This window comes from Hemicordylus capensis, chromosome 4, assembly GCF_027244095.1.
Source record: "Hemicordylus capensis ecotype Gifberg chromosome 4, rHemCap1.1.pri, whole genome shotgun sequence".
In the NCBI taxonomy this organism is placed as follows: domain Eukaryota; kingdom Metazoa; phylum Chordata; class Lepidosauria; order Squamata; family Cordylidae; genus Hemicordylus; species Hemicordylus capensis.
In genome coordinates this window covers 42,821,989-42,845,053 of record NC_069660.1, presented here as the reverse complement: position 1 = coordinate 42,845,053, position 23,065 = coordinate 42,821,989, and the positions used below count along the sequence as shown (strand labels likewise).

Sequence of the window (23,065 nt, the reverse complement as noted above, 5' to 3'; positions counted from 1 at the left end):
ACAAGACAGATACTATTTACAGAGAGACAAGCACAGTCTGCCTTCAGTGCTCTTGCTGCTGACTGTTTGTTAGCCCCGCCTACTCCAGGACTGGAATACAAATAATTAAAGCCCCATTCAAAAGTTAGCCTGAATCAAGGAATGGATTAACCAAAAACTCCACTTTCCTGGACAGCAGATGCTTTCCATGATGGCAGTATGTGCTCAGGGTCCAGAAGCAGAGAGGCAAGTAAAGTAATGGTCAGATCTGTTTTCTATGCTGATTTGAAGATGTCTAAGCAAATTGAGCAAAGGCACACTGTGGCTCATTTTTCAGAATGTGACTATCATAGAAAAAGCTACCATAGTAATACAAATCATATACAAAGTAGATGAATTACTGTGAGAGGGGACCAGGCCAGCCAAATGGCATTGACAACAAAGCCTCACAGACCCTTATTGAAACTGTTGCTGTGAGTGTTAATGAACTTAACCCATAGATTAGTCAACTAAAGTTTTAATTGATTATTAAAATTTGCATTCTGATTAATCAGTGGGGCTGATATAGAAGAGTCCCCTGGTATGGAGACCCACAAATATAATGACCCTCTCCACATTGTTCCAGCTTTGAGGAATAGTAACCCAGTAGCAGAGGGTTGGCCAATCTAAGGCTCTCCAGATATGCTTAGACTACAATTCCCATCATACCCAACCACAATTCATTGCATTTGGAGTTGGTGGGAATTGTAGTCTGACAGCCACTGCAATAGTGGCTTTCCCTGCCAATTTGTACACAAAATTAGCAAACATTTTGCACTGCAAAATGTCTGTTGATATTAAAGGAGGATCAGCAGACAATGCCCAAGAAAAGGAACTGTGTGGGAGACCTGTCCAGATCAATCATGGAAGAAATTTTATCTCTTAGTACAAGAATTTGTATTAAATCCAAGCAGTGGTGCACAAACAGAGAGAGGTGTGGACGACAGCTCCTTCCTGTGCAAATATCCATAGGAGACCAGCCAGTCTTTGATTGGTGTGGACTCTAGGAGGATGCTGGGTAAACCCTGCACTTTGGCAAAGAACCATAGCTTGAAAGGACTGCAAAGGCCATCTAGCCCAAATTTCTGTAATTTCAGGATTACATTGACTTATTTTACTACTACTACTACTATCACAAATGTGTATACACCACTGCTCAACAAATGGGGGTGTGTGTGCTGGGGTTGGATAGGGCCAGTTGCTCTCCCCCTGCTAAATATAAGTGAATCGCCACTTTAAAAGCTGCCTCTTTATTCATTTGACAGGGGTGCTAACCACCCCCAGCAATTATGCAAGTGTTCTGACAGGTAGCATTCAGAAACTTACCCTGATATTTTGCTCTGAGGAATCCCACCTTCCATGAGTCTCATGGCTGTGTGTGTGTTTTTAAAAGGAAAAACAAATCTTAGCATTCTACCAACTCATCAAGTTGTGACGCTCATTCCAGCATGATTAATTGCCTTGTCTGCCTCATAGCAACGTGGATATTTTCAAGATGTGCAGGAAGGAGGGAGGGAGAGGTGGGGGAAACTCTGCAGGATGGGCAAGATGGCATAAGCTGATCTGTTCTCCTGGGGGCTTGAAGAATGGCTATGAGATCAATTGCAGATGGAACCAGCAGCCTACTAGCATGCATCCTGATTCATAGGTGGAACTGTGGGGGCAGGCAGGGCACGTGCCCTAGGCGCTACTGAGATGGGGGCGCCACGCCAGTTCCTGCCACCCCCACCCCATTGCCCACCTGCCCAGCCCCAGGGCCCCTCAGCCACTTGCCTCCAGCTCCGGCCTAGGATCCACGAGGCCTAGGATCGGAGCAGCCTGCAAACTGCAGAGCTTTTCTCTCCCCGCCTCTCAGCTGATCAGCGGGTGGGCGGGGCTTCCAGAGAGGCCTCCCAGTAAGCCTCCCTGAAGCCTGAACTCGGCAGGCCCCAAGGGAGGCAGGATGCTAGGAAGGAGGCTGGCAGAGTTCCCTGCAGCAGACCCTCTGCCCAGACCATCCAATACAGCCTTTGCCAGGTAGGCTGTGAATTCCTTTTTGTGGTCCCCCCCCGCCCAATATAAGGATCTGCTTGCCATAGGGCTTTGATATGGGGGGTGGGGCGAGACTGAGAAGTCTCTGAATATTTAATTTAAAACAGATTGAAAAATGTGCTGGCTTTAAAAACAAAAACTATCTAAAAAGGCCTATAAGTGGCTTGTTTCATGTCAGAAAATTACAAACACTTCTGGAACAAATATTTATTTATTTATTCATTCATTCATTCATTCATTCATTCATTCATAAATGCACTTATGTTCAAGTTGTTTTGCAACCCAGAAGGTCTGAGTGAGAACTGTGAAGCATGTGTTGTGCTTTTATTTTATTTTTATTTTTCTTGTGTGTGAACTGCTCTCCAATAACTTGCAGGGACTTCAGGGTAAATCTGGCCAACACGTGAATGCAGCACCTCCATTCCAGAGGAGATGTGTGTTAAAGCACTTTAAAAGCCTCGTGTGAAAAAACTCCTGGAATCAAACTTTACTGAATTTGTTCAGAATTCTGAGAAAACAGAAATAGGCTCACCCTGCATGGTTGAAAGTCTCCTTTGCTAATCTGCAGCGAGGGGCCCATTTTAATAATTCATCTTTCTAGTGTGTTCTAGGCATTACAAGTAATACAAATGTATAGTACTCAATGTATATCACTATATACTGTGAAGTGTGAATGTGTGTATTCAGTGAAATGTATTTCCAGGCAGCATACTTATTTTGAAATATCAGACTTAAATCCTTGGGGGCCTGGGGTGTGTGGAGGCTCTGGACTTTGAGGGGCTGGGGGCCCATTTTAAAATCTCATCTTGGCCCATTCCAACCTTGCTATGCCCCTGGCGGTCACTACACATGGGTTTCTGCACAACACCTACACAGAAGAAACTTCCATGTAGAAAATGTGTCTCTTGTAAATTGACCCTGAATTTTCCATCCATGACTGGGATATTTGAGAGTTAGAGTCAATAATAAAAGAACAGCACACTGCTTGTGAAAGGAAGGGGCAAATTACAATGATTTCTTAGTTTGGCAGGGGCTGGTTTTGGCCCTGGCAGAACTTGGCTGTCTGCTCCTGTTGCAAATGCCTCTGTCTAGTGTAGCAAACTAATGTATCCTCCTCCCTCTTGGTGTCAAAGTAAGCACTGGTGTGGTGAATGCACATATACCCCATCATGAGCCAACAGTCATCATAAGACAAAGGCTGGCAGGAATCATTCACTGGTTTATAGACCCACCACCACCACCACCACTACCACCTTCTTCTTCCCCTATTTTGCTAGTGGCTATTTGGGCAGGTGATCCTCTAGGACAAAGTCATGTTTTTTAAAAAGAATGAGATGAGACAGAGAAAATGACACTTGGAATTCTCGCATAACTCCTGACTGTTGTTCTAAGTCTTTTACAGAGATGGCTCATGTTTTCAGGTTTTGATCAACAACCATGTCTAGATGGTACAGTGTTCCTTTTAACAGGGATCTCCAGATATTGTTGACTACAAGTCCCATCATTCCTGTTTGGACAGGGGCGCAATTTCAGTGCTTGCCCAAGGCGCTATTTTCCCTAGTTACGCCTCTGTGCTGATTGCCCCTAAAAACTGCAGGGTAGGAGGAGAATGGAGCAGTGTTGTGCCCCCAGGTGCCAAAATCTCCCTGCCACCTCTCCCCCGCTGCGACTCGCTCAGCAAAGCTCCCTGTAATGCTTTGCGTGCGCGCGCACATGTCAGTGACGTGAAGCGTGCGCACAACGTGCGCACGCGCAAAGCATTACTGGGAGCTTTGCCGAGCGAGCCGCAGCGGGGAAGGGGCGGCAGGGAGATATCCTGCCACCCCAATTACACTACTAGTTACGGTGCCAGATCAGGAAAGCGGCGGGAGGGGTAAGTAAACCCTCCCACGGCTCTTAAAGCGACCCCCCCACCCCAGTGCCAGACCGCAATGTGGCGGTTCCGTGCACACCTCTACAAATATGGTGGTGAACCCAGACAGAAGCTGCTGTTAGGAAACTGGTATCACATGGCCTGCCTTTTCCAAGCTCTACTCCAAAGAATGAGACATTAGAGTGTCCGCTGAGGAACCAGAAGTAGTCTTGGGGAGGCTGGAAGAGAATTTTCAGAACAAATTTGAAGTTACAAACAACTCCATTCATAAACTTGTTCTGAAGACTATCTGGTTGGTATTTAGATGCCATTTACATTTGAGTCATGCTGGCATTTGATGCTGTCATGCATTCTGCCACTGATAAATGTTTATTACAGATAATTACTTATGTCAGATGAGTTGGTAACCATTTGGTAAGCTTTTTTCTCTTGAATCAAAGCGACAGTGGCAGTCCCTGACCCAATCACATAGAAAAATAAGTTGGAGGGTCTAATTTTTAATATCAACAGAAGCACAACATGAGTAAGTAAATCAGAGTTCTCCTTGATCCATGGCTCATCTCCTTACAGTTTCTCTCAGTGAGTGATTTTCTCATTGAAAGAAGCCAAGCTCTAATAATAGAAGTAACCTCAACTGGGCAAAAAGTACTTGGGAAAAGGAACCACAGAGAGATCAGTATTTTTCACCCAAGTGACTGATTTGATTTTAAATGTGGACTCCAGCCACTTCTCTTTTTTGCAGTTTAAACATGGATTTAAACATGGATTTTTTGCAATTTAAACATGGGGAACTGCCAGTATCATGTCTAGTTGGCTTCATGACTTGGGTTGATTCTGAGTCACTCATGTGGCAATTTTATTGCTCCAGTTCCAGCACAATAGCTTCCCCAAAAGAATTCTGGGAACTGTAGAATGTTGAAGGTGCTAAGAATTCTTTGTTAGAGAGCATAGAACTACATACAGTTCCAAGGGTTACTGGGCAATTATTAACAGGATTTTAGGACTAAGCTAGTTTACATGTGTGGTGTAGATATGCCTTTGGACTAAGCTGCATTTCTTATGGAAAGGAACAGAAAAGTTGTGCTGTCGAGTTGGTGTTGACTGCTGGTGACCACAGAGCCATATGGTTGTCTTGATAGGATACAGGAGGGGTTTACCACTGCCATCTCCCGTGCAGTATGATATGATGCCTTCCTACATTCCTGCTGCCCGATATAGGAGTTTCTCATATTCTGGGAAACGCACCAGTGGGGATTCGAATCAACAATCTCCGGCTTTATAGGCAGGTTGCTGCCCCGCTGCGCCATTAGGTGGCTCGCATTTCTTATACCAGCCAGATTAGTTTGACATAATTATGTATAATCTTGCTGAAATTCCTCCTGCTGCAGAATTAGTAACTAGTTCTAGCAGCGAGACCTGCTCCCTGAGTTCTGGGGATTTCATAACTCAAATGCATTCATATTGTCATTCAGAAAACTAACATAAGATTCATGTCCTTACTATACAAACTCTTGAAAGTGTATTGCTGGTACTGCAAAACCTGGAATTTATATTAAACGGAGCCTAGTCTAATTTTGTTGAAAGAAGAAACCTCTTATGCCAATGCTTCAGTTATAAAGAGGGCTCTCTATTGCCATTTGAAAAGTCAGGTTCTGATTGCAGCTGTCAAATCAAAATGTTAAGAGCTCATCTTTTATGTGACTTTTGGAATGTCTGAATGTTATAGCTCTCTTGAACTGTGTTGTAGAAGGTGCTGTCTCATTATGCTTAATTATGTAATAAGCATTTCTGTTGGGTTCATGGCCACATTTGCAGAAAATCTTACTGGTCCTACTCTTTGTGGGGAGAGCTTTTAATTTGATGTGCACACCATAACACACTCTTAAAAAAGGCATGGATTAAGTCAAGCCCCGCTTGACTTAATGTTGGTGTCAGCACACAGAGATACACAGATCCATGGAAATAAAGTTCTCAACAGCCATGTCTCAATCCATTTTGGCAATATGGAGTGTGCTACAGGTCTGCTCACTTGTCCCTACCCAGCAAGCATTCAGTGAATGTGTGAGGGGGACGATGGACCACACCCATTAACTCTGGCTCCTGATGTCCATGCATTTAATGATTATGTGAAGGAGGTCTACATGTAAGCAGCTGTATGAGCATAAGGCTCATCCATGCCTTTGGGAACCCTGGACAATCACGTTTCCGAACTGCATGGAAGAGTTATAAACTTATCATGTCCCGTCATACACTGATGTATGGATGTAGGGGGGCATATGGCCATACAGCATCATGTGATAGCATTAAGTGTTTAATTTAGTCGAACACCATGTGACATTTTAGAGCTTTCTGCCCAGCCATTTGGGAGTTATTAATCTTTTTGAATTTCCCATTGATATCTATGGAGAAAATATGTGATGTTTAGTTCTTGCATACAGGCCCCTTCAGAACTTGTTATGCCATTGGTGCAGTCACACAGGTCACCACTGCACTTTCCTGAAGCGAGATATATAATTATTGCAGGTTCCGTGGTCTGGAAAAACGGGGGGGGGGGGTCCAATGTAGCCAATGGAACTACTTGGGAGTAAGAAGTCCTTCTTGTGAGTAAAATTTCATGATTCAGGATGAGGGTTAAATCTGTGGTGTGGACAAACTCAGAATGTGTACTCAGTATATCATCGAGAAAGGCAAAAGAGACAAAAAGATATATATTTTTAAAACCATTAAAAATCAGTGGGTTGACTGATCTCCTTGAACATCCACACATTTAATGCTATAATTATGTAAGAATGTCATGTGAAATTTCAGAGCTCTCTGCCCAGTCATTCTGGAGTTATTAATATTTTTGAGTTTTTATTGATCCCTATGGGGGAATTATTATTAGAGTCAGAAATTCAGGTGTGAAATGTGTTCATTGCACACACTTGCTCAACTGTAGATCTGCCCCTGGTGGAGTCTTTCAATACCATCTCCCCACCTCACAGTTTCTCTGCTATACACATTTTCCCCCTTCCAGCAATCAGGTCTGATCTGCTTAGGACCCATGAGGAAGAGCTCCGGAATCCTGTGTACCGAAAACCACAAGTTCTGCATCCTAACTGAAATGGGTATTTTATTATCTCGAGATTGCTAAGCATCCACAACAGTTGAGCTTTGTTTGTTTGTTTGTTTGTTTATGTGCCACCTCATATAGATATCTCTGGGTGTTGTTCAAATTAAAAACACAACAAATATTAAAACAGTATAAAACAGTTACAACTCACAAAACTAATACAACAAGATTAGAGATTAAAACATATTATATTTAAAAATCTTCAGTTAAAAGCTGCAAAAGCAGGTATGTCTTGAGGATTTTCCTGAAAATAAACAGAAGGGGATGCACTTGTTTCAACTGGGAGCATATTCCAAAGCCCTGTGGCAGCCATAGAGAAGACCCAGTCCTAAGTTGCCACCAAATGTGCTGGGGGCAACCATAACCAGACCTATCCAGATGAACACTCTCTTAAATACCCTGGACCCAAGCCATTAAGGGCTTTGTATGTGAAAACGAGCACTTTGTATTTCGCTTGGAAACTTATTGGCAGCCAGTGCAATTCTTTCAAAATTAGAGTTATATGGTCCCTTTGAGTTATCCCCAAGACCAATCTGGCTGCTGCATTCTGTACCAATTGTAGTTTCCAGACTAGATACAAAGGCAGTCCCATGTAAAGTGCATGACAGTAGTCAAGCCTAGAAGTGACCAGCATATGCACCACCTTTCTGAAGTCATTTACCTCAAGAAATGGCCATAGCTAACATATCAGCTGAAACGGATAAAAATTATGATAATATATTTAATGTCATGTGTAGTGTGGCCCTTAGTTTGTATTTCATCTCTCTTTTCTTAACAGATGCTGGTGTTTAGAGACTCGTACCACATGTACTGGGGAAGTAGAATTCCTGTCCTCCCCCAAACTGACACATTTTTATTTCTGAGTCACACAATAGACTTAAATTGGTTTGTTGTTTCGTCTCTCCATAGAACCTTGGGAACCGTAGTTCAGTGAAGGGTGTGTTAAGGCAGGGATTCCCATATAGCATACCCAGACATTTTTGTTGTTGGATGGTTTTTTTTGCCACAATGGACTAACACAGCTGTGTTTTTTAAAAAGCCCCAGATGTTGTTGGACTACAAGTCTCATCATCCCCAGCTACAATGGCCTCTAGTCATTGTGGCTGGGGATGATGTAGTACCCAGAACCCCTGGGCTGAAGGATCTGACCATGATCAGCACTCTCTCCAAACTAGAACTCCCAGGATAGGAATGGTATAAAACACATACATATTTGTAGTGTAGATAGGTGCCCACCAGCTACATCTCTCCCTAGTGCTGAAGGATGAGACCTTGCCCCCATCCTGGCAGGTGGCAATTATGATATCACCTGTGGTTTCTCTATGATGATGTGCTCATTTTCTCCTTGGTGAGGAGGTCAGGCTCAGTGATGTGAAGGATGCAAGAGAAGCAGCAGTATCTCACAAGGGCAGCTTGGTTCCCTTCTCCTGTTCTAAGAATAGGTGGCATAATCATGGCAAAGCAGTTGTGCTCCTTTTAAATATACAAATGAACGGTAAGGCTGCCGGGTAAGTAGATTTCTGTTCTAGAACAGGAATTTGTAATGACTGGAGGCTGTTTGAAACCAAGTGATCCTGCAGATGCAGAAAGTATTTCAGCATCTCTAAATGTAAATAACCTTTGACAAGGCTTAATTCTTGAGACACTGGGGGGTGGGGGGGGGGAGAAGAAAACAGCCATTTGGTTTCTTTCCTAGAGAATTAGAGGTAACACCATCACTACATGCTTTATTAGCAGGAAATGGCTTAGCATGAAATACATGGTTTTCAATCAGTTTAAGAAAGCAACAAACTCATAACAAAAACTCTGGCACACTACATTGCTGCAATGTTTCAGAAAGGAGGAAGTGTAAAAGATAACAGGTAGTGGTCACCACCAACATGGAGGTAGATACATCCTTTCTTGCAAAAGAAAATGGCTACTCAGTTTGTTTTTTGGCCCACTGGCCTTTTCAAGCCAATCACAGAAGACCAATCTTCGATCATGGTTAAGTGTTGATCTGACCATTGCAAATTGATAGGTTATTTTCCACTTTACAAGGAACTGCAATCTATCTGTTATCTCAAGAGGAAAAATATACGTCTCCAAGCAGGGGCGTAGCTATAATTGAGCGAAAGGGTTCAAAGAATACGGGCCCCCAGCTCCTGAGGGCCCTCCAGCTCCACCCCTCCCCATTTTCTGCATTATCTCCCTCACTCTAGGGGGCCGCCAGAGAGAGTGCTGAACTCTCCCCTAGTTACGCCCCTGTCAAGGTTAAGTAAAAACACACCTTTGTTAAACAACAACAAAACACCTGTTCACAAGTTCTGAACAGACTTGTGCAGAGAACTGAAAGGTGGGAAATCCTTATTTGCAGGAAATGGCTTGACTTGAAAAGCAAAAAGCAATTCATGGTTTCCCACAAGCTTAAGAAAGCAACAAACTCTTAACAAAAAGTTTGGTGTGAGATAAGGAATATCATAATTCTTGCTTTGCTTCAGGACATGTGGAAAATCGCCAACTTGGAAATAGACATTTAAGAAGTACGTCCTTTATTGTTAATGCAAGTGGCTTGGTTCCATTTCTAACTGACTAGCCTTTTCAGACTAATCACTGAAGACATCTATCATGGTTAAACATTGAACCAATCATTTTGATTACTATTTTGCAGGCCAACTTACAAGGAACTGCTATCTGTTCTCTGAAGAGTGAGATACTTCTCCAAGTAGGTGAAAAGGACACCTTTGTCTTGCAAATGTACAGACTTCTATGGAGAACTGGATAAGAGGAAACAATCTTTATCTGAAGGAAATAACTTGGATTAAAAAGCATAATCCAATTCATGGTTTCCCCGCAAGCTCAAAAAAGCAACAAACTCATAACAAAAAGCCTGGTGAGAAGCAAGGATCACCAACATTGTTGCTTTGCTTCAGGAAGAAGAAAATGTGAAACATCACCAACATGGAAATATATCCATAAGAAGTAAGTCCTTTGTTGCTAATGAAAGTGGTTACCTGGTCTCCCCTCCCCCCTCCAATAATTAAACCTATCATTGAAATATGTATGATACTTAAACATCTATTTTATCATTTTGGTGTCTTTTTACTTATTTATTTATTTATTTGATTTATATACCACCCTTCCAAAAATGGCTCAAGGTGGTTTACACCAAAATAAAAACAATTAAAATCAATTTACAATTAAAATCAAAACTAAATCATTTAAACAATTAAAATCATTTAAACAATTAAAATTATTTAAAACCAACATTAAAAATTTAAAACCAAAAATCTAATTAAAAGCTTTCAGATTGAAAGGGAATTTTTTAAGTTAAAGGGAGTTGTCCATCCATTCTCTAAGGATGTTATGGCTATAAGTGGTTACTCTTCAATAGATAAGTAGCTGAAAGGAAAATACCATCTCTTAAAACAGTGTATAATCTATAAACAGGAAAAAGCAATGGTAAACCACTCCTGTATTCTACCAAGAAAACCACATGGTTCTGTGGTTGACAGGAGTTGACACTGACTCAGTGGCACAATCTTTCCTTTACTTAATGATTTATAAAACCACTCCATCTTTCTTGCGGAGCCATAGAGTAAAGTTATCATCAGGAATATTGGCACTACAGGTAATATTGTTGCGATTACCATGAGCCACCACTAGGAGGAGTCACATATGAATGCCTTAAAGCATAATTTCCCCTTAGGGATCAATTAAAAATATTAATAACTCCCAAATGGCTAGACATAAAGCTCTGAAATTTCAGTGGTGTTCCTACATGATTATAGCATTAAATGTGTGGGTGCTCAAGGAGATCAGTCCACCCACCAATCTTAATGATTTTTTTTTTAAACACCATTTTAAAAAATCATTAAAAATCAACTGGTGGACGGCTCTCCTTGAACAACCATACATTTAATGCTACTATTGTGCTACTCCCATATGAATTTTGAGAGCTTCCTGCCCAGTCATTCTGGAGATACATCATGAGGTGCAAAAAATTGGGGTACTACTCCTTTTATAGGAAGGCAAGGAGCAGTTTCCTCCGAATGATACCTGAATGATGGACATAGTGCTGGATTAAATTTCAGAGCTTTTTGTTACCTTCTGCCATGAAACAAAGCAGTTATGACACTTTTAAACAGTTTTAGAAACTTTTTTAAAGTTCATTAAAATCAACGAGTGAACCAATATCCTTGAAAGTCTACGCACTTAATGCTATCATTATGTGATAGCATTAAATGTTTAATTTGATTTAACACCATGTGAAATCTTGGAGCTTTCTGCCCTGCCATTCAGGAGTTATTAATCTCTTTTAGTTTCCAATTGATCCCTTTGGGGGTCATATTCAGCTCTTGCACACAGGTTCCTTAAGCAGAGCTTGTTATGCCACTGCAGACATGTCTGATTTTTCTCCACCGAAGTTTTCAGAGTTCAAAACAATCTTGAGTTGTCTGAGATTTATGCAACAGTACCAGGCTTTTGCTCTCTCTTTTTCCCCCCGTGGGGGAAAAATCAGTCTGGTATAGTGGCTTATAACTCAACACCCAGAGAGAGAGAAAAAGAATAACCAGAGCTTCTTAACTGACAAAGTAATATGTATAAAACCACAGAGAATAAAGGGGACAATGACCAATTCAAAGTATATCCTGGCCAATCCTGCATCTCATTTAAAGCAAAATCAATTAAACGCAAAAATGTGGAGTAGTAATCTCCCCGGAACCCTTTTGGTAGCCACGTTTTCCATTTCAACTCTGTTCCACTTCATGATATTCATCTTATAGCTATTTTTGCCCATGGTTTCCCAACACTTCAAGATAATTTAAAGAAAATGACATCACTGACATTATTAAAATAAATAATTTGATAATGCCATGAAGAAACAGCTCCTTGAATGCAGCAGCTGGCATTGCAAATCCCTAGAGGACTCCCAGGCTCATGCACTTTATTAGTTGAGCTTTTCAGGCAATGGCCAGGCAGAAAATTTATTTGCTGCACAGATTCCATCTTAACTCAGAAAATCCCCTAAGTATATGGTGGGTTGTGGGGGCTCTTAAACCAGTATAGTGTAATGCAGGGATTCTCAAACTTGGGTCACCAGATCTTGTTGGACTACAGCTACCAACTTCCCTAGCCACAATGGCCAAAGGTCTCTGCAGTTGGAGATGATGGGAGTCATAGTCCAACAACATTCAGGGACCCAAGTTTGAGAACTCCTGGTGTAATGGACAGAGTGTTGGACTTAGATTGTGGTTCAGTTCTTTATTCAGCCATGAAGCTCACTAATAATCACTGTTTCTCCATCTAACCTGCCTTACAGGACTGTTGTGAGGTTTAAATGTGTATAATCTAGTTAGATCTTCCTGTGCTGTATGGTGTTAACACTCCCCCAGAAGGAACAGGTACGCAGCTTGGAAGTGCTCTTGGATCCAAGTGTCACCCTGGTAGCCTAGGTGGAGGCAATGGGCAGGAGTGCTTTCCATCAGCTTTGTCTGATTCGACAGCTGCATCCATTCCTTGAAGAGAACAATCTCAAAACAGTGGTGCATCAGCGGGTAACCTCCAGGCTTGACTATTGCAATGCGCTCTATGTGGGGCTGCCTTTGTACACAGTTCAGAAACTTCCGTTAGTTCAAAATGTGGCAGCTAGATTGGTCTCCAGGGCAATCCGGAGAGACCATATTATGCCTGTTTTTAAACATTTGCACTGGCTGCCAATACGTTTCCAGGCAAACTACAAAGTGCTGGTTATAACCTTTAAAGCCCTAACAGCTTGGGTTCGGGCTACCTTAGAGAGCGCCTTCTTCTGTATGATCCCCATAGCACGTTGAGGTCATCTGGAGTGGTCTATTTCCAGTTACCACCAGTATTTCTGGTGGTGACTCGGTACCGGGCCTTCTTTGTAACTGCTCCTGGCCTATGGAATGCACTCCTGGCTGATATCCACAGTTTAGGCTCACTGTTGGCCTTTAAGAGAGCCCTAAAGACTTATTTGTTTGGCCTGACCTTCCAAGGTTTTTAAATTGTTTTTAAGTATTTTAATTGGTTTTAAATTGTGTTATAATAGTTTTTATATTGTTTTAAGTAATGAGTTTTTAATGATGTATGTTTTTATGTTTTTTAAACTAGTTGTACACCACCCAGAGCCTATAGATGGGAGGGTTAAAAATGTAATAAATAATAATAATGGAGGAACCATATAACCTGCAATGAGCTCCTTGGAAGAAAGGTGGGATTAAAATGAAATCAATTGATCATGTGAAAGAAAGTCATGTCATTAGGGCTTGCAGTACAAAATAATCACAATGCATGGGGTCAAGTGAATTGAAACCAGGGGTGTCCATTGTGCCACAATTCAGTTACAAGTAGTGGTCTCATGGCCCTTTGTCAGGGCTGCACAACTTCAGCCCTCCTGCAGATGTCGTACTACACCCCCGCAATTCCTGACTATTGGCCCCTGTGGCTGAGAATGATGGTAGTCCAAAAACAGCAGGAAAGCAAAAGTTGTGCAGCCTTACCCTAGATAAATATAGGCTGCCTAAGGCTGCCATGTTCATATGCATGAGAGGAAGCTCAGTTCAGCACAGTAACATTTACTATACATGCATTGAACTGAATTGCAGATCTTTGTTCCACCAAGCATATTTGTAAATCTCCCCTATTTCACACTGCAAGACAGTGATCTGGATGGTTTTTTCAAGCCAGGGCCACTTTGGCAAAAACCGTTCAATGCGAGAGTCATTTCACCCCTGTGCTGACTTCTGTGTAGTACTTCACTTGCCCTAGTGTCAGGGAGTGGTGGTGCCTTTAAGAGAAACAGAGCCTTGTCAACTCCCAGTGCTATTTTCAAAGGTGCACACTGAATGCTGGGAAGTGTAGTGCTCCGCAGCACTTTCCCCATAGAGCTCCACAGGGGAAAGCACTGGGAAGGACGACATACACTTTCAGCACACCATGCATGCCTTCCAAGATGCTGCTGGGGTCCAACAAGACTCTGCTTCCCTGAAAGGAGCCCCATCAGTGGGAACAGACACCTTCACATGTTGCCAAGAGGCCATACGGAATATTCGGCGGAAGCTTTCTACAGGCCTAATAAATAATAAATAATTAGTTAGGGACCCTATGCACTTTGAGTGAATGAGAGCTGCCACAGGCCCATAGACCTTGCAGTGAAGCACACGGCTATAAGCTGTGCAAAGAAACAGCAACAACTGGCAGCAGAGATTCTGCTTTTAACAGGGGACAACAAAGATCTTAATCGTGACAGACTAATTTTATTTTTATGTTCACAGGAAGATTCAGCAGGGAACACACTTCTTGTTTACAAATGATGCGTTATCGTCTCGAACTATCTGGTTGGTTTCCATTTGCTTCCTCCAATGACTCCAGCATTACTTTTTTTTTAAAAGGTGCTGCTAACGCTTAGTCCATGATAAATGATAGTGACAGCACTGCATGGAGAAGGGCTGTAGCCTCACCAGCATCGCAGGAGAAACATTTACATTTTCATCTCACCAGGCTCAGTATTTTGCTTGCTGATATTACATTTGCTCTTTTTGCTGATTCTGGGCTGCAGCAGGTGGCTCCTTATCTTGTGGCTGGTTCTGAGACCACAAGTTATGGTTTGTCTGGTCCTCCATGGCACTTTAAGATGTCACAAAACTGGCCCAGATACGTTAGTCCTTCGTAAACATCAGAGCCGTTCTGGGCTGCTTTTGCAATAGTGAAAAATCAATTTTCTTGATTAATATATTGCATTTGGACAGTAGGAATGTGCAAACTGGCTCAAGGTAGAGACAGTTCACCATCGAACCAGGCCTGTTTGATGGCTCGGCTCAACCTTGGGCACACAAATGGCCAGTGCACACATGCGGCAGTCTTCAAAATGGCCACCGTGAGCAGGGAGAGGGCTGAAAAGGCCTGTAAATGGGCCAAACTGGCCCTAAAAGGACTGGAGGGAGACCAGCGGGGGGAGCAGGAACCATTGGAGACCACCCACAGCTATGGCAGTACCCCCTGGAGGCTGCCGGACCAGGTGGTAAGTTTTGTTTCATTTATTCAGGGGAGAACCCCCCTTTGAGCTGGGCCCGAACTGGTTCAGTCTTGAGCCAAACTGGGGCCCAACCTGACATGCACGGAACTGGACAGGGCCCAGTTTGGTTCTAGTCCAGTTCAATTTTAACTAGGCTTCCTGGTTCCATGCACACCTCTATTGGACAGTTGCCAGTGCCTGCCCATCTATTGAAGCAGAGGAAGATCTTCCCTCACCTTCGTCTTGAGCCTTCAGAGGGCAGCAAGCAGTGAGCTCCTGGGAAGGAGAAGTAGGCTAAATAGTTTTCACAAGGCTTGTTGACGGTAAGGTTGTTAATTCAGACCTGGAGACAATGGGCCAAATCAGCCTATGACCTGGTTCACACAGTTGTTCAAATCTAAGTTTAATGTGGATTGCTGGTCATTAGTATGATTCTGTGAATCCAAGCCAAGGTGGGAATCTCAGATTCACTTTGGACCACATACCACTATGTCATGGGTTCACACAATCACACAGACATCAGTAACCCACATTAAATCTCAATTCAAATGATTGTATGAAGCAGACCAATAGCTCACCACAATCTGTTAGGTGTATAGGTGTTGAGGGGAGTGAAAGCATTGTAACAAACATTTATTATTTGCATCCCCCCTGACCACATTGCTTTTGAGGTATGATACTAATTCTGCTGCCTTGTTGCCACTCTACCTGTTCTGAGGCATATATATATTTGCTTATACCCCCTTTCTTTTTTATGCAAGCCACCCAGCATGTGGGGAGAATGAACCTGAGCAACAATAAGCAGGAAAGTTTAAACAGGTGTACTCAAATTCAAGGAGTGAGGATACATAAAAATGTCATCATCTATATATTTAATTCTCTTGGGACATGCGTGCCCAGGATTTGGCGGTGGAACTCTTGCAACACGCTTGCGACACGCTGCAAGAGTTCCGAAGTGAGGAGGACTGAGGAGGAGAGGAGGAAGAAACTGCCAGAGGCCGGCCGGTGGGCGGAGGAGGGGGGGAGAGAGGCGGCGGCGGGCAGCAGGCAAGGGAGAGAAAGGCGGCGGCGGGCAGTGGGCGAGGGGAGAGAAAGGCAGTGGCGGGCAGCAGGCGGGTGGAGGGGGGAGAGAAAAGCCACAGTGGCGGCAGGTGGATGAGAGGGAGAAAAAACGGCAGCGGGGCCCTTCTTGGCCGCCCGCCACTGCTCTGTGGTGGGGGAGGGAAGGAGGGCTGGAGAGTGCGGGCCGTAGGGAAGGGGAAGAGAGGGGAGACCGGGGCAGGAGGAAGAAGGAGGGGGGAACAGCCAGCCCCAAAGCACCATACAGATGCTCTGTGCGGGGTCAGCTAGTATATCATTATTCCAGGAGCACTAAAACACAGCGGCTGACATTCTGACTAATAAACTGCTTGTGTAACAAGCTATAAAATGGTTTTTTTTAAAGAACTGCACTCTTGTGCTATAGTGCTCTTGCACAGGACTCCCCTTTAAAAAAAATTAGGTGTGCTGCAAGCACAAGCATGCTTGCAGTAACACAACACTAGACTGGAACACACACTCCAGGCACAAAACTCCAGACATCCTAACACTTGTTGGACGTGAAGGACTCTGCGCTGTCTCATACCTCAGTGACAGAGGGGGACAGACTAGTGAGTCAGAGGGCTAGAGGGGTCAAGACATTGCTCATTCCTCCTCTCTACTGCTCTGACACTATCCCTTTGATATGTAGATTGCTACTCTCAGGGACTTACTTCCTGCTGCCTCCCTTACTTGCTTTTCTTCTTCTTCTCCCTATCACACACGCTTGCCTCTCTATGCACCATGTGTGCACAGAGATGCAGACAGCATCTGTCTGCATCCAGCTAGCTAGCTAGATTAGAGATACTATCTCTCCACTTTCCTATCTAGAATGGAGTTCTCCAATAAAGACTCCTTATATTGATTTGAAACTATGAACTGGCTCTAAGTTTCTTTTGGCTCTTAGCAGACACGCATGCTTGGACAGACTCCGCTGTGTTTTGCCTCTGTGCATTCTGCTGTAATAGAAGGGTATCTCTTACCAGAGAGACATCCCAACAACTCAAGCATTTTCTTAGTCAGAATGTCAGCCACATATTCTTACTAATCAAACCTATTTACAGACTTCTTCATCCAAATCTAACCGAATCTTCCTCACAGTCTCTTGTTTACCATTAAACAGGCACACTTGACAATTCACCCTTCTTTAAATGCCAAAGATTTTAATCTGGTCCATGGAGAGGCCAGGGATGTGCCCCCCTCAGAAGGAGGCTTATCCCTTCAACAAAACAATGCTGAAGTGAACTAAGTTTCTTTGGGACAAGCATGTCTGTATTCCCTGACCGCTTAGGATGCCGAACCATCATTCATAGACCTCTTCCAAGGGACCAATTACGCAAACCTTGGGGAAACATAAGACCAGATTGAACAATTGATTACTGGATTTCGTCCTAGAAATCAACTGCATGAAATGGATCTACACACATTAGATTGTAAACACGTAGACTATATTTGATGTCACAGCTGGGAATCTATGGATATCTGAGTTTTTTAGTTTTAATTGTTGAAATGTGTCAGTCTTTTTATTGGTTGTTTTTATTGTTTTGTAAACTGCCCAGAGAACTTGTGTTTTGGGCAGTATAAAAATATGTTACTTACATACATACATACATACAGGGATACCAGGCATTCTGTGACCTCTAACTCCTTATCTGGGTCTCAGTAAGTACTAACCCTCACGACTCTTCCTCTGAAAATTGCTCTCTTTGGTCACAAAACTAAAACAAAACTTTGGAGAATGAGATGCTGCAGAGCAGGAATTGGAGTGTGTCATCTCAAGATTTGAACATATTTTATTTATTTATTTGTTTACATTCTGTATCCCACTTTTCCTCCAAGAAGCCCAATGCAGTGTACTACAAACTTAAGTTTCTCCTCACAACAACCCTGTGAAGTAGGTTAGGCTGAGAGAGAAGTGACTGGCCCAGAGTCACCCAGCTAGTCTCATGGCTGAATGGGGATTTGAACTCGGGTCTCCCCGGTCCTAGTCTAGCACTTTAAACACTACACCACGCTGGCTCTCTGGAGATTGTATAGATTAATCCCTCTCACACAGACACACTAATATCCAATTGTCAGCAATCCAAGTATGTATTATTCATTTGTTTGTGACACTTCTATAAGGCCCCACCCAGTAGCCCTGGATTATTTACAAACTAATAAAACAACAAAAAATAAATAAATCATAGAACTATTTAAACAGTTTAATGTTAAAACAATTTAAAACAGCTTAAAAACAATTTAAAAATCATGGTAGGTCAGACGAAAAATATGAGTTTAAAGGGCTCTCTTGAAAGCCAGCAGTGTTGTTAAATACTTAGCATGTCCCATCATTTAGAATGGATCTTTCACAATGTAAATGTGTACAAGGATGAGTGTGGCATAGTGGTTAGAGAGTATAGTACTACAATCCTCACTCAGCCATGAAGCTCACTTGGCTAGTCACTCTATGCTCATGACCAATCCCAGGGTGGGGAAGGAGACGGGTGGCAGGGAGGCAGAGGACGTATCTGACTCCCCCCACCCCCGAAGATCCATGATTGTTGATGAGATGCATGGATCGTGGGGCCCCCACCCACAATCAGTGCGGATCTCCAGAGAATAGGACAATGTGTCCCAGCCTCCAGATATCCCACAATGCACCACGTGACAAGCACAGTGCATTGGGGGAATCCCCCATGAAAATCCCCTCCTACATATGCTTGGCATGCGGCCCGAGCATACACAGGACCCGAGGGCAAGGACACTCTCACACCCTTAAAACCTAAAGGCTGGGGTCAAAAGTCGGACTACCCGCAAGGGCAGCACTAGGCTCGGGCTCGGCCCCAGCGCTTCACACAAGCAGGCCAATCCAGGCTGCCTGGACTGCCGTGGCCTGGGTGGGCCACTTGTGAGAATAGCCTTAGTATCTGTCAGCTTAAACTACCTCACAGAGTTGCTTTGAGCAACCTTTTGCCAAGAAGGAGGCCATGCACACCACCATAAACTCTTGGAAGACAAGCAGGGAAATGATACCAATGCTATCTGGCCAAAACCTCAACTAACGAAGTGTCAACACTTCTAATGAAGCACTGGTGCTTTGTGTCTGCTGCTGCTGCTGCCTTCCAGACTGAGGCAATGCTTGTTGAGGGGGCGATTTCTGCCAATGTCCCCCACTTCTGGAAGAGCCCCATGTGACTTGGAAGTGGGTCCTTGAGGGTCGTACTGCAGCCCTCCAGAACCAGCTTCCAGATTGCAGGGAGCGCTTGTGGGGCTAAGGGAGATTGGCAAAAACCACGCTCCCCACTGTACAATCAGAGCAGCACAGAACAGTCAGCAGTCCTCATGAAGTGAGGAGCCAGTTCACTCCTCATGAAGCATCTGGCGCTTCACTAGGCCGGATATCAGCCTGGAACTCCTGATGGCTTATCCACACAGGCTTTACTAGGCCTAAATATGTGTGTGCACAAGTACATGTGATGGACACATATTTGTCTCTCCTGTTTTGGATGGCCCAAACCTCTTTCCAAAAAGTTAGAGCATTGAAGGGACATTTCCTTTTCCCAGCAGTCAAACCTTGCCTGTTGCTAGCACAAATGTCATACCTACCCATCCCACCACTGGCACCATCAGTACAGATAAGAGCCTTAAGCAGACATTATGTCTGCATGGATGCCAACAAGAGAGGGGTGGCAAATGGAAGTGTGCTAGGTAGCCACATGCCACTATGCCAACATGATTGCTGGCCACACCTCTAGGCTATCATGCATAGAAAAAGGATAATGGATAACACTGAATGCCGGGGTTCCATGCAATGTGCAACTTCAGGGGTTTACATCACATGATGGGACACACTCCTTGCATTCGGTGCTGCCATTTGCAGCCGAGTGCTAAATGCACAGAGGCCCAAGACAATGGTCAGCAAACATGTAGACATCTGGGAGCTGATGCTGCAAAAGGAGAACACGGAAAAACAATGTTCAGTGCAAAAGAGAGAAGTCAGAGTGGAAAAAAGGAGAGGTGGGGAATATTTATTTAATGAAGGTGGTTAAAACGGCTTTAAAAACATTTCAGAAAAAGATCACTGCCTTAGCAAACCTGAAGGCTACAAAAGCCCTTTCTGTTTTGCTTTTATTTCAGAATGCTGACACCTAATGGTATTCGACTGGAACTGCTTCCATACATCTCCATTGCTGAGAACGACTTAGGAGCCATTCACTCAACCCTGTTGATATGATGGAATCTGAGTTTAAATAAATACAAGTTTTGTTTGCAATGCAGTAAATCAGCCTTTTGGACAATTTTCCACAGGTCCCCGCATCCCTTACAAGCCTGGTGTCACTTGCCCTTTGGAATTTAGAATCTGACCAGGCTGGAATGGGGAACTCTTACTTCCTCTGCTCTGCCATTTTGGAGAAGAGCCAGCAGCATGGTTGGGGTGGCTCACAGACTGTGCGTCTTCTTCTTTCTTTCTCACTCAGCAAAATGAGCAAGCCTGAGGGGAAACAGGCAGCCACACATTGGAGAGTTCTTCTAGGGGAAATGGGACCTGCTCTCCTCTATTCTTTGGTATCACACCCCCTTTGGGGAATTGAGGTGCTAAATATCTAGCTTCCCTACACTTTTAAAAGTTTAGGATGGCATTTACTAGTATGAACGTGTTGCACTCAGCCCTTTTGGAAAAAAGATTTGATAAGGGATTGTCAGACTCTGGCTTATGCCTTTGTGGTGCAGGCCTCCCTGAAACAGTTTTACATGTGTTGTTATATTGCTCTTTTTACAATGATACTAGGAAAGAACTTATATTCCCTCTACTAGAGCAATTTCCAGGAAGAGCCGACCCCTTTTATTTGAATTTCTGTCTTGAGGATCAAAATAATGAGGTTACTAAGGTGGCGGCAAAATTCTTTTTTGTCGCAATTAGATTAAGATCTTGTCTAAGGTTTAATTCATAGGAGCTTACAGTTTTATTCTGCTTTATATGTGTTATATAATGGTTGGTACATTGTGTTTTTAATCTTGTTTAATCTTTCTTGTATGTTTTCTGTATGGCCTATGGCTGTAATAAAAATGATTGATTGATTGACATTGGAGAGTGGCTATATAGGGTGGGTATGAGGATAAGAGAAAGATGAGCACACTTCGATGCCATCTCCTCTGGTTTGGTCATTTTTCTGGATGTGAAAAAGAGAGGAGTAGAACCTAGAGCTTGCAGACTACCCCAGTGTTCTTCCTCCTAGACACAGCAAAATGGCTGAGCCGGGAAGAAGTGTCCCCATTCAGGTAACATGGCCCTGTCTCTTGGGTGGGTCTTTCTTTCTACATTTGAAAGCAAACTTGGGTTGATTTCAATGCCCTCTTGTCCCAGACCAAGCAAAATGGTCAAGCAGGGAAGAGCAGTGGGAGGACTCCGTGTGCCCCATTATTTATTTATTATTATTAAAAAATTTATACCGCCCGTTCCAAAAGGCTCAGGGCAGTTTACATTAAAACACCATTAAAATCAATTAACAAAACAAAAATTATAAACTACATAAAATAATAATTAACAATTAAAACATCATAAAACACCAACTAAATAGCCAAAACAATTTAAAAACAAGTTTTAAAAAGCTGAGAAAGCTTGGTTAAAGAGATGCGTTTACAGTAGTTTCTTAAAAATTGCCAGCGATGGGGAGGCTCATATCTTAGTAGGGAGCGCATTCCACAATCTTGGGGCAGCAGCTGAGAAGGCCTGTCTCTGTGTAGCCACCAAATGAGTTGGCGGCAACTGGAGACGGACCTCCTCAGATGACCTCAATGGGCAGTGGGGCTTGTACTGAAGAAGACGTTCTCTTAAATACCCAGGGCCTAAGCCATTTAGGGCTTTGTAAGTTATAACTAGCACTTTGTATTTTGCCCAGAAACCTATTGGCAGCCAGTGTAGCTCCATTAAGCAGACCTTACATTGCAGAGCACAAGAGGTTCAGAAACCAGGAAGCCTCGACTTAGTCTGAAAGCCTCTGTGCATATCTTGGAGTTTCCAACATGTTTCAGCAACATCCATAATGTCTCAACCCTTCACACAAAATAAATTATCAATAACCACTAATTGGTCAAATAATCTGATAGGAGACTAAAGCAATGCTTGGAAGCAATGTTTTGGCTGCAGTGCTCTCTGCTGGCCTTTGGTGGATTAGCAGGGTAATGTGCGCTGCAACCTACCAGGAAATCCAAAATGTATACAAAATTACAGCTGACCAAAAAAAAGTGATACTTAGACTCCCAGCTTTTTGCTAAAATTCAACATTTGTTTGGAATCAACTATCTACATTTAAGCTGAAGTCCACTCTATCGCTGGGTGAAAAGATTGTTTTCTGTATTTTCTTTGCTAATATTCATTCTTTTGTTAAAATTCCAGTTACTCCCCAATACGTATTGAAAGAAATACATTAAAATATAATCAATTGTACTACTGTTTTATTTGTGCAATCCCGGGCCAAGATGCTTTGAGTATCCTCCACTTGAAATAGTTTTGCACCTCTGCCCTGAAAATTATTTCTCTCTGAAGGAATCCTCTCCCCCACCTGTCAAGCTTGACAGGCCCATTGCTTATCTGCCTATCAATCATTTAGTTCACACGTAAGTAGTAAGTAAGTAAGCAATAATTTATTACGGTCAATGACCAGTCAGCATACACACCAAAATATAAATCAACATAAAACAAAATCAAAACAGTAAAACTAGATAACAAAACATAAGGTTATACAAAAATCTCAGTTACAACTACTCAGTTGTTCCCATCTCAGTTTACAGGCTGCTGCACATAATCTTGCTGTCCCTGCTGTGACAGCTGCATGCTGATTTGCCAAAAGATAGGAGATGTAATACTCTTCTGATTGAGCAGGCCTATTTTTAAAAAATGGTTCAATCCAGATAGTAAAAATGCCCTTATCATAGGCATAGTGTAAAAGAACATGTA

The 23,065-nt window shown here is 43.0% G+C and overlaps 1 long non-coding RNA gene across 4 annotated transcripts; it reads left to right on the top strand.

Annotated features, from left to right (window-relative positions):
• Nucleotides 1-1,919: 1,919 nt before the first annotated feature.
• Nucleotides 1,920-21,192, top strand: LOC128323724 (uncharacterized). Of its 4 annotated transcripts, none has more exons than XR_008306444.1 (4): nt 1,920-2,034; nt 9,685-9,995; nt 14,309-14,371; nt 20,245-21,192. It is a non-coding gene; the product is annotated as an uncharacterized LOC128323724 (long non-coding RNA). The 4 variants fall into 4 exon arrangements; XR_008306442.1 differs by lacking the exon at nt 1,920-2,034 and adding an exon at nt 8,171-8,529; XR_008306441.1 differs by lacking the exon at nt 1,920-2,034 and adding an exon at nt 8,171-8,542.
• Nucleotides 21,193-23,065: the final 1,873 nt, after the last annotated feature.